At 53.5% G+C, this 10,995-nt stretch overlaps 1 long non-coding RNA gene across 1 annotated transcript; it reads left to right on the forward strand.

Annotated features, from left to right (window-relative positions):
- The first annotated feature begins 1,560 nt into the window (after positions 1-1,560).
- On the forward strand, positions 1,561-9,610 carry LOC126637523 (uncharacterized). Its single transcript, XR_007628346.1, has 2 exons — positions 1,561-4,119; positions 6,648-9,610. It is a non-coding gene; the product is annotated as an uncharacterized LOC126637523 (long non-coding RNA).
- The last annotated feature ends 1,385 nt before the right edge of the window (positions 9,611-10,995 follow it).

The following is a 10,995-nucleotide window of genomic DNA, read 5'->3' on the forward strand; positions in this document are numbered from 1 at the left end:
GCACCTGGCCCATTTATCTTCCTCCTCACTGGAGCCTGTTTGTGCAGGAAGGTCAAGTTTAATAAAAAAAATCTCCATTTAACTCTGGCTGTTGAAGCTTCACTGGGAACCAGGGGTAAAATTCTGTTTTTCAAGGCTTGCTCCATATTCAGTTGGGCCTCTGTGGTCCAAAGCCAGTTTTTATTGAATCTGGACTTAGTGGTGGATAAACAGATAATTTTGATTTATTTATTATGAGAAAGAATGGAGAAATGTTTGACTAACACCCAATGAGCCATTAAAATCCTTCCTAGGAGGGGTCATGTCGGAGTGCAGGGTAGTGTGAGGAACAGCCCCTTCCTCCCCTCTTGCTTGTGCCCTGGGCTGTTACTGCAGACAGTGGACTGATGTGCCCAGCCCAGGTTGGACCCTGCCTTGAGTACTTTTGTGAAATGGCAGCAGGTGCCAACAGAGGATCCCTGTGAATGGCCTGGGAGGCCTCTCAGGTGTCTGTGGGCAGGGAGGCCTGCACAGACACAAAAAAAGCCCCAGCTTGAAGTACATGGGGATGGGCTTGGAGGAGCAGCTGCCCAGCAAGCCAGCTCTGATGGGGTCCCGGCCAGGCTCAGATCAGCTGGAAGATGTTTGCTGCAAATGCCTTTGCCATTTCCTCCTCGTTTTGCCTTTTTCAGGGTGGCTCTGCCAGTCTGTTTAGCAGCCATGTGTTCTGTCATCTGCCCCACTGTTCCTACTGTCCTTCCCCTGGATCTGAAAGTGTAAATCCAGCCCCGAGGGGATGGCACTTTGACACCCTCAGCAGCTGCCTCCACGAGGATCCCTGAGCCAGGCAGGAGACCCTGGTAGGATGCTGCTGCACCATTTATCTCTTCGCAGCTGCAGCTGGGTTCCACAGAGGTATTTCTGCTTTGCTCCGTGGTTCATGTAAATTATTTGCTCGTAAATGTTATCAGCGCCTTCCCAAGGGAACTGCTGCCTTCCACCCTCTGCAGCCACTGCGTGCACACAGCCTGTGCCTGTAATCGATGTGGCTTCTGCTTTAATGCTTCACACTGTAATTCAGCCAATCTCCATGGCAGTGCTTCTGCTCCAGCTCCTGCATGTCCTCTACACCCCTGGCAGTTGGCAGAAGGCTTTGTGTCTGTGTCCCCTCTGTGTCCCCACTTGCCCCACAGCCCTTCCAGCCCTCAGTTTTGCCCCCAGACCTGCAGTGCAGTGGCACCTGGATACCTGGAAGGGCTCCCACTGATGAACAGCTCCTGGTGATCATATTGGGGTGTCAAGGGACACCGGGGGTCCCTGGGGGTGTTTTGGGGTGCATGTGTCTGCGCCAAAGCAAAGGTGCTCCTGAGTACTTCGCAAAACCTCTGGAAAACTTGCTGGAGTAAAAATGCATTGTGCTTTCCCCCACAGAAACACATGCCTGAGTCAAGGTACTGGGCCTCTCACCCTGTGGGGTGAGCCTGCCTGAGTGTGACACTGCTGTGCCGGTGAGACACAGGATGTTCCCGTTAAACCATCGCTGTTCTCAGAGTCTCAGGGCAATACAAAGGTAAGGCTGTATGTTTGCTGGGGTGCAGGGTGCTGGCGGGCACCCCTACCCCACAGTATTGGGGTGTGCAGGAGCAGCAGGTGCTGGCTCAGCAATTCCCCTGCTCTGAACTCCTTTGGGAGCTGGATGTGCCCAGTCCTGCTCCCCTGGCCCTGCCGTGACCCGCAGTGAGGTTTGGAACAGACAGAGCCCCAGCAGCGCTGGCAGGATGGGTGATGCAGAGGTCACATGTGATGATGTTACTTGTGCTGTTGCATAAATCAAGAGGATTTTGGTGAGGGTAACGAGGGCAACTTGGGGCTCTGAGCTGGGCAGGATGAGGCCTTGGAAGACTAATTTCCCATGTTGCACAGTCCAAGGGTGGGGTGTATGGCCAGATTTGGACCACAGAGGACCATGGGGTCAGTCAGAGGGTGGCCCACGCTGAGGAGAGAGGTGGGCTGCAGTTCCCTCTGCCAGGCTCTCACCCCTCTGCCAGCTTTGCTTAATTATGGGAAATCCTTTAAGCTTTCGCATTAGTGCTGTATTTAGGTCTGCACTGTATTAGGGCTTGGCGTGGGGAGCAGAGTCAGTTTTCTCACTTAATAAAGAATGTTTTTAAGGCATTTGTCATTGTGGGCCCAGTGCTGTGAGCCAGGACGCTGGGGTGAGCAGGGTGGGTGCTGTGGGAGGTGAAGGTGCTGGGTTGGCTCTGTGACCTGCCACACTTGGCCCTGAACAGGTCCCATCCCTTCCTGTATCCTGCCATGCATTACCCTGCCCTCCCACCCTGAGCCTTGGGACAGACGGACTGGGTCTGCCTCGATTACCCACCCAGCCGGGGGTACCTCAGGTTGTGCATCCCGGGGCCGCAGCTGCTGACCTCCCAGCCCATCTGCATCAGCACAGCTGCTGGCAGAGCCCAGACACCCTCCCACAAGGCTCCAGGGCTGCTGTGCTGGCAGGAGGCCCATCCTGCTGGCAGTAAATGTGTGATGGGATGGTGATCAGGGATAATGAGTCACGAATGCCCACCGCTAGCCAGCCAGCCAGCCCGGCCGGTCCTGGGGCAGGGGTGCAGAGCACTGGCAGGAGAGGGGAGAGATCTGCTGCCTCCCTTCTCTTCTGCCTCCCCCCACCTGCAGCCTCATCGACCTGCAACTTCCACAGGGCACCAAATGATGGAGCATCCCTCTGGCAGCACTCACACAGGACTGAGGCGACAGGTCTGCTCCCCTGGACCAGTGTAGGGGTGCAGTGGTCCCCCCATATCCCTGCTCACAGGTACCTGGCACTGCCACAGCTCTGCCCCCTGCTGTGGGACAGCTTGCCAAGGATGGGACTAGAGGGCTGCCTGCCGAAATGTGTATCCCCTGGACTGCAAGTAGGTGAAGTTGGGGCTGGGCCAGCTCAGGGTATGCTGCTGGGAGCCAGGAGAAGCATCCGGGTTCCTCTTTCAGTGTGGATTTTTCCTTTAATCTCTTAATTGTTGAGGCACCAGAGTATTAGATCCAGATATTGAGCTGCTGCTGCTGGTGGTGGCTATGGCAAATGCCCATGCTCTCATGGAGGGAACAGCTCAGCCCTTGGCTTGTGGGCAGGTGAGGAGCACTAGAGTGCTTTCCCTCCCTGCTTGGCCCCATGAGTGGCACTTGAGCACTTTGCTCCTTGTCTCCAAACTGAGCCCTGCAGCCATGCAAGGACCCTGTCCCAGAGAAAGCCAGGCTTCTGCACCAGACCATGGCTGCTGAACAAAGGAAGGGTGACAAGCAACGTCCCTGGGCAAGCCCAGTGTGAGTGCACGTGGTTGGGGACTCAGCCCTGGCCTCTGGCAGCTGCCTTCCTTCTTCCCCTTCTCCCCAGACCTCTGCAGTGAGCAGGAAAAACAACATTTTCTGGGATTGCTGTGGATCTGCTACAGAACCAACCCCAGGAGCAAAAGCAGCCCCAGCACATCTCTCCCAAAAGCACTGCTGGGGTCCCCAGGGAGGGCCCCAGCCCCAGCCAGAAATCATTAGGTGGGGAAAGCTTTTATTTTCTTTCCATCTTTTCCTTCTCCAGGGCTGGGCTTGATTATTCCTTTCAGCAACACAAAGTGCTAGAGAGGCTCAGCAGCCAGAGATCAATTTTTTCTGCTCCTGACGCAATGTCTCTGTGCATGGGGAAGTGGCTTTTTCCTTCCCCTCCGCATCCTGCTGAGACTTGGTGGGTGACACCAGGGGCGGTGGCAGCTGCCTTGCTGGCAGGAGGGTGACAGGGAACCCTGTGGAGCCACACAGCCCGGCCCTGTGCCAGCCGTCACCCGGTGCAGTGCTGATGGAGGGCGTCAAAACCTTTCACTCAGGGCCACTGAAGAGCAAAGCTATTGCTGGGAAAAAAATCACAGCTCGGCTCAGACATCAGTGCCATTTCAAGGCACAGGACCCTCAGCTGCTGGCTCTGCTCCTGCTGTGACGTCCCTTCTCAGTCACCACGAGGCACTGGCTAATGGAGGATGATTTTCTTTCTAGGGAACGTGAAAAATTCGTCTCTGCAGGCCTAATATGTGAAGACCTCATGTTTAAGTGATTGGAACATAGCGGTGGCACAAGGTATGAAGACTAAACACAGAGGGATTCGAGATGCTTTGCAATTATGCAGCCAAGCTAAGGGAAAAAAAAAATATTAAGAGTGTTGAGGAATTTTAAGAGGATGGGAAAGAATTTGGCATGGGATTAAAAATTGGAGAAAAGATCAGAAAAGCAAAAAGCAGGAGATGAGAAAAGCCTGAGGCGTGAGGCAGATGGACCAGAGCAAGGAGATCTGCCAGCCCATAGACAAGGACTAGCTTAGGGACGAGCCTCAGCACTCTCCCCACACAATCCCAACTCCACATCCCTACAGGAGCTGTCTCCAGGTCTGCTGTGGCACAAGGCAGAAACAGGAGCATCCTCTCCCTGGCACCAGCATAGCTGGGCTCATTTAGAGGCTGCTGACTGCAAGATTCCCATGGCCACAAGGCAATTGGTCCTCGGTGTGAGTGGCAGCTCTGTCTGTGCAGGGACAGGGACAGGAGGCAGCTGCTGTCCCAGAGGCTGGGAGGGAGCTCTGGCCACAGCAGAACCACTCTTGCTTTCACCAGCCATGGGTTTGATCCTCTCCAGGCTGTGCAAATTAGGAGATTCTTTGGAACACCAAAGTGTCGCACTGCAATACCAAACCAGCCAGCAGCCCCTCACTGCTGAAGGCAGAGGTTTTGGATCAGCAGCTTTTATCCACAAAATGAACTTGAGCAGGTTCATAAACTGTGGAACAAAATACTGAAGACCACAGGCAATTACAGCAGAGACCTCTGGAGTCTTCCCCAGCACAGGGAGCCCCAGCGAGGCTGTCGACGGCTCCCACTGCTTCTGATCCTGGCTGGCAAATATTAATTCTGGTTTTTTAAGTTGAGAAATTAACCGCTTTGCAACCCCATCCAATTTGAATACTCTAATTAAGCAGATTCGGTGCTTTTCTCCTCCGAGGACCTTCCTTGGCCAAGCACTTTAACCCCTTGATTCCCGTGCTGGGTTCATGGAGCATCCAGCCTCTGAGGCCTGCTGGTTTGACTCCCTCGGATGACAGTGATGGATGCCACATGTTATCCTGGTTGCAGCTTTCTGGGATTTTGTGGAGACCCTCGCTGGTGCCTGGATTGCCTCCAAGTGTCCAGGTGTCCTTTCCAGGGGAGCTGACAGGCTCTGGCACGACAGACACACAGCTTTGTACCATTGGCCTCCCTTGACAGGAAGGCTGATAAAGAGTCTCATAATGAGCTCGCCGTGTTCCCACTCTGCAGACGGTTTGTTGGCTGTTGGCAAATGCAGTCTGGGGAGAAGCTCTGCCTGGCTGGCCATTGCTCACAGCTCTGCCACTGCACCGGTCTGGAAAACCTTCCCCTACAGCCTCAGGGTGATCTCCTCCAGAAGCATCTCAGCCATGACCTGCCTCCGCCCTCATCAGAGCCACGTGCATGTGGCCATTTGGGGACATGAGCCTGGCACAGGGACTGTCTGGTAACACTGCCATGTACACAGATCCTCAGCTGTGTCTGGAGAAAAGCAGTGGGTGGGAAAGTGAGTGCCATCGGCATGGGAAACAGGGCTGTGCCATGCAGATGTCCCATGATATTCTCGTATGATATTCCATGATTCTAAATCAAGTAGGATGTGCCACCCTGCAGCACTTGGTGGCAGTGGCATTGCCCACCTGGAAAATGTATCTTCCACGTGCCATGAGTGCTGCCAGGACCCAGGTTTTGCACATCCCATCCCAGCCAGCCAGAAGTGATGCTCCGTGTTGTAAAGAGGCACAAATATTTCAGCAGAAACGTCCCCGTGTCACCCACCCAGGATGTCAAGGTCCCCCACCAGGGCAAGGGGTTTGGCTGCCCCAGTGACTCCGCCTATCCCTGGGCTGGAGATGAAACAATGCAGTGGGTGTTGTGGTCTCAGGTCACTGCACAACCTGGCAGTGCCCGCCCGGGGACTCGGCACGCTTTAATGAGCTCAGTGCTGGAGCTTCCGTGGAGGAATTAACGATTCGGAATAATACTTGTCACTGCGCTGTGAGGAAATTGTCAAGCGAAAAGCAATTTATTTAAAAAAAGAAGAAAGAAATGCTTTTGCTTATTAAGATCAACATCGTATTAAAGTATCTTCTCAATACCCTGTTTGGGTTGGATTTTATGTTTTCTCTCTCTCGTTCTCTCCAATGGCAGTAAAGCAGAGGGGTTTCACTCTAATTAATTGTTGGCTGCTTCATTTGGCCAGCAAATTTCATGAGCAAGGTTACACATTTCTGTAGCATCTGAATTGCAAATGCTGCAGGAATACAATAAAATAGGAAAATACATGGAATTTTAAAAGCAAATGGGAATTCTTCTGTTGGACATTAATTTAAAATTGCTTTATTTTCACAAATCTTAAAAACATATCTTGACCTTCCCCACTCCTTTCTTTTCATTTGAGGTTTAAAGCAACAGGTTTGGTTTATGTGTTCACTGTTGCCTTCTGGCTTTTCAGCCTTAGGGCTGAAAAGGTATTTTCAGTTTGATGTGGCTGGAAACTTTAAAATATGTATGTATATTTATTTCTAGGGAGAAGCTGCCACATGTATTGGTGATTTGGCAAGGTCAAACCTGAGGATAGTTCTGCCCTCTCAGCTTTGCAGAAGTTCATGGAAGGCGGTACCCAAGGAGACTGTGCCATGCTGGCATCATGTTGTGCATGTGGAGGACAGGCCAGGATTACAGCAGCTCGGACTGTGAAGGGCAGCGAGGAGATAGCTCGACATCAGGAGAAAACAGGAAGATAAATGACCCGTGAAACCGCATTTCTGGCTGCATCACCAGCTTCCTCACAGGGAGCAGTGACTCATCACCACACCGAGACATGGAGACTCGCTCGCCCGCCCCAGGGCAGGATGCTGATCCTGCAGCAGCATCAGAGGGGATGACCAGGGGAGAGGGCTGCTGCAGGGACAAGGGGCTGCAGGCAGTGAGTGTGGCAGGGTGTAGGAACAGCATCTTCCTCTGTGCTGCTGCTCAGCAGCAACAACCAGCTCCTGGGCCAAGCTCTTCTAAATGGCTGGTGATCTGGTACCGTGCCTGGGATGCTTCTCCTCCTAGAAATCCCAGTAATTTCCTTGTATCAATTATATTTCAGTGCAGTCCCACTTCTGCCTCAAAATCAGTAATTGCTTTGGAAAATGTCCTTTGCCTTCTTTTTAAGTGCCAGCATGCCTTTTGTTGCTCCTAAAGTAACAGCTGAATACTGAGGAATGGCAGAAAATATGAAATGTCTGAGAAAGGTCCTCAGGATTTGCCTCTGAGTCATCTCTGCGCTGGCAGGAAAAGCTGGCAAAGAAGAAGAGTATCTCTGCGGGTTGTGAAACAGCCCAAGAATTAGGAGTCTGGGCCAGGTGGACACATCCACTATAACCTGGTGGGGCTGAGATCAAAAGCTGTCATTTGAGTTACGTGACTGGTGTGACAGGACCTCCTTGAATGAGGTGTGAGCAGTCCCCAGTGCTCCAGCAGCCATTCCAGCCCCCAGGAGCCAGTCCCTGCCCTGCAGCTTACACGCTGAACACCATAAGGCACGGTAAGTGGATTAGCAAAACCTCTGGAAGAGAGGAAGAAGAAATGACATTTGGTCTTAAGCTGGTTTTGCACGTATTTACGCAAATGATGTGCCCATCTAGACGGTAAGTGAGGTGAAATCCAGGCTACCCCTGCTGCCCCGGCTCAGCAGCCTGCTGCAGGGCTCCTGGCAGGGAAGAGCCTGGTTTGTATCTCGGGCAGACACAGTGAGTCAGAGCTGCGAGCCGATCGATGCTGACAGCTGGGACAGCCTGCGAGAGGCGGCAGCAGCCGGGCAGCATCCATGCTCTGGCTGTGGTGGGGAGGCTTTGGTGGCTGGGGAGGTGCTGCAGCCCCACACTGGCATCCACAGGAGATGCTCCAGTCTCCTCACTCCCCCCAGAGCTTGAGGATGCTCTTCCATCACCTCCCGGGGCTGGCTCTGCAGGGCAGGGCACTGCCCGCTCCTGTTCCTGCCCCCTTGTTGGGCACAGCACCAGGCAGGATCCATCTCTCCCACTGGTGAGATGGGGATTGCAATTATTACTGGCCCTTGCTTGTGCCATCTGTCTGTTCTCTGAAGATCCCTGCAGGATCTCTGTCTTAGCAGGTTAATTTAATAAGGGCCTGCTTTATTGTTGCTGGCTGCGGGCATGGCGTAGAGCAGCTGAGTCCATCAGCAGAGCTGCTCTGGCAGCAATCGAATCCTGCCCGGATGCTCATTTGGGAGGGTTGTTTTGCTGGGAAAGGGCAAACCCTCCTGGGGCAGCACCGAGGGCTGAGCCCTGCTCCTTTCTCCTTGGCAGGAGCAGTGGAGAAAGTGGCAGCAGAGATTAAATCAGGTCTTTGACCTGGGACGTGCCACACCTCACCGGGATGAGGTGGTGATAGGGAGTGGCAGCGGCGGTATCGGCAGGAGGTGCCCTGTGTGGCTGGCTCAGGGCTTGGCCATTTATGGCAGAAGCAGCTATTCCCATCCGGAGTTTCAAAACCTTTTACATCACCAGCTATTTTTGCGGGTCGGGATGTGTGGTGGGGCAGAAGGCGGTGAAGGAGCTGTGCGAAGAGTTTGATGAAGGGAACGACTCCTCTTAAGGACAACAAACAACCTGGTGCACCTTGAGATCAGTCTTTTTTTTTTTTTTCTCTTTTTTTTTTTTTTTCTCCCCAGCTCTAGATACGTATGATGCTCAGGTATAAAGTGCTGTAAGTTGGGAAATAAATCTTGGGAATACAAATTGATACTCACTATGTACCCACAGGAAAAAATATCCAGTTTCTCAAACCCGTGCCCACCTGCCTGGGCTTTTCCCCCAGCCCGGGAGGGAGGCTTTGCTGGTTAAGTCGATTGCACAGAAATGTGTTTGGCTTTTCTCCCGCTGTGCTCTTTGCCCCGTTCCTCTCCCGTAGTTCCTCTACCCATCACAAACATAAAGGACCAGCAGTGCCACAAAGACACGCACATAATGAATCTAAGTGACCGTGTAATCTCATTATTGTCACCCTCATCCTCCCTTGCCCCTTTCCTCCCTCCCCCCATTTGTCACTGTCACCGATTGTGTCATGGTTAAAATTAGATGGGAAGCTCCTCTGGGAGCAACCACGGCTTTCCTTTATCCCGAGCACCAAGTGCATTGCAACTACTCGTGAGTTCTAATGGGGTTGAAGTAGGAGGCAGCCCGTTTTAATGCTCACCTTTTTACATTTTCGAGCTGATTCACCAACCACACGAAAATCCCCCATCCAGGCATAGCCACCTCATTCCAGCAATTCACTTGACAACACAATTTTGGAGGCAGTGGCAAAGGAAGGAGAGGGGTTATTGCTTACATGTAATAAAGAAGAATCAAATTTGGTGTAACTTAAGTAAGATTTGTTCTGGAGGATAAAAACCGTTACCGAGCTTTTCCCATAATGGACATATTCTCTTACTGGAAAGAAACTGAATAAAATAACGCTGTTTGTGAAAACAGCCACAAGCAGAGTCACCTCCTCGCTACCTTTTCTTTGGATGATTTTAGCCTTGACCAGGCACGGACACGACACGAACAGACAGCGATGTCTGCCTTGGACTTGCAATCAAACACTGGGGAAAGGGACAAATCCTGCATCTCACACGTGTGTGCTGAAACCCTGCAGACCCCGAGATGCAGCAGAAACAAACGTGGTTGTGTCAGAGGGCAGCTTCCCCTGCGGCTGGGGACGACCCAGTCAGGTCTGACGCGACTGAGGGATTTTATTTTAGAAAGAAAACAGCCGTTTATTCTCTTCAGTTACTTCATCTTAACAAGGAGGGAGGTTCCCTGGGAGGGGGAGCGCCGGGGCCGGTGGCAGCAGTGCCGGGGATGGCTCCGGGCTTGTGCTGACACCTGCTGTCGGCCCTGCCGGGGAGCCGCCACAGCATCCCGGCTTCGCTCAGGCAGACTCGAGCCAGGGATGGGAGGCTTTTCATGGAACGGGCTCCGGAAACGGGAGGAAAAGGGAAAACCTCTGGGAAGGCGCCGAGCAGTGAGGTTTGTGCGGCCGCGGAGGGGTAAAGATACAGGACAACAGGTGGAGGGAACAACTTTAATAGAACCACGGAGTAGTTTAGGTTGGAACGGACCTTGAAGATCATCTATTCCAACCTCTCCCTGTTCCCTCCCTATTCCACCTTCCACCTGTCCCAGGCTGCTCCAAGCCCCGTCCAGCCTGGCCTTGGACACTCACAGGGATGGGGCAGCCACAGCTTCTCTGGGCAACCTGGGCCGGGGCCTCACCACCCTCACAGGGAAGAACTTCTCCTAATATTCAATCTAAACCTGCTCTCTTTCAATTCGAACCCGCTCCCCCTTGTCCCGTCACTCCAAGCTCTTGGAAAGGGTCTCTCCGTCTGCCCTGCGTGTTCCCTTCAGGTACTGGAAGGGGCACAATTCGGCCACCCCAAAGCTTCTCTTCTCCAGGCTGAACAATCCCAGTTCTCCCAGCCTTTCCTCCCAGCAGAGGTGCTCCATGCCTCTGATCCACTCGGTGTCCCCGTTCGCACAAGCCCAGGAGGCTCTCAGGGATGGATGGAGAGAGCCGCGGTGTCGGTCCCCGTTCCCCGGTCGCTGTGGGCACCACAGCCCGGTTCCCTTTCCCCCGCGGGGAGGTTCTCTTCCCGGCAGGGAGTTCGGAGAGGACTTTATTAAGGAGTTGAGTTCCCGCAGGAGCGGGACAGCCCCTCCTTCCCCCCCATCCCATCCCATCCCATCCCATCCCATCCCATCCCATCCCATCCCATCCCATCCCATCCCATCCCACCCCACCCCATGCCGTGCCGGGCGGGGCCGCCATCTCGGGGCGGGCGGGGCGGGGCGGGGCGGCGGTGCCGCACTCAAATGCT

The sequence above is a fragment of the Myiozetetes cayanensis genome, unplaced genomic scaffold (assembly GCF_022539395.1).
Source record: "Myiozetetes cayanensis isolate MyiCay16 unplaced genomic scaffold, myiCay2020 scf15, whole genome shotgun sequence".
In the NCBI taxonomy this organism is placed as follows: domain Eukaryota; kingdom Metazoa; phylum Chordata; class Aves; order Passeriformes; family Tyrannidae; genus Myiozetetes; species Myiozetetes cayanensis.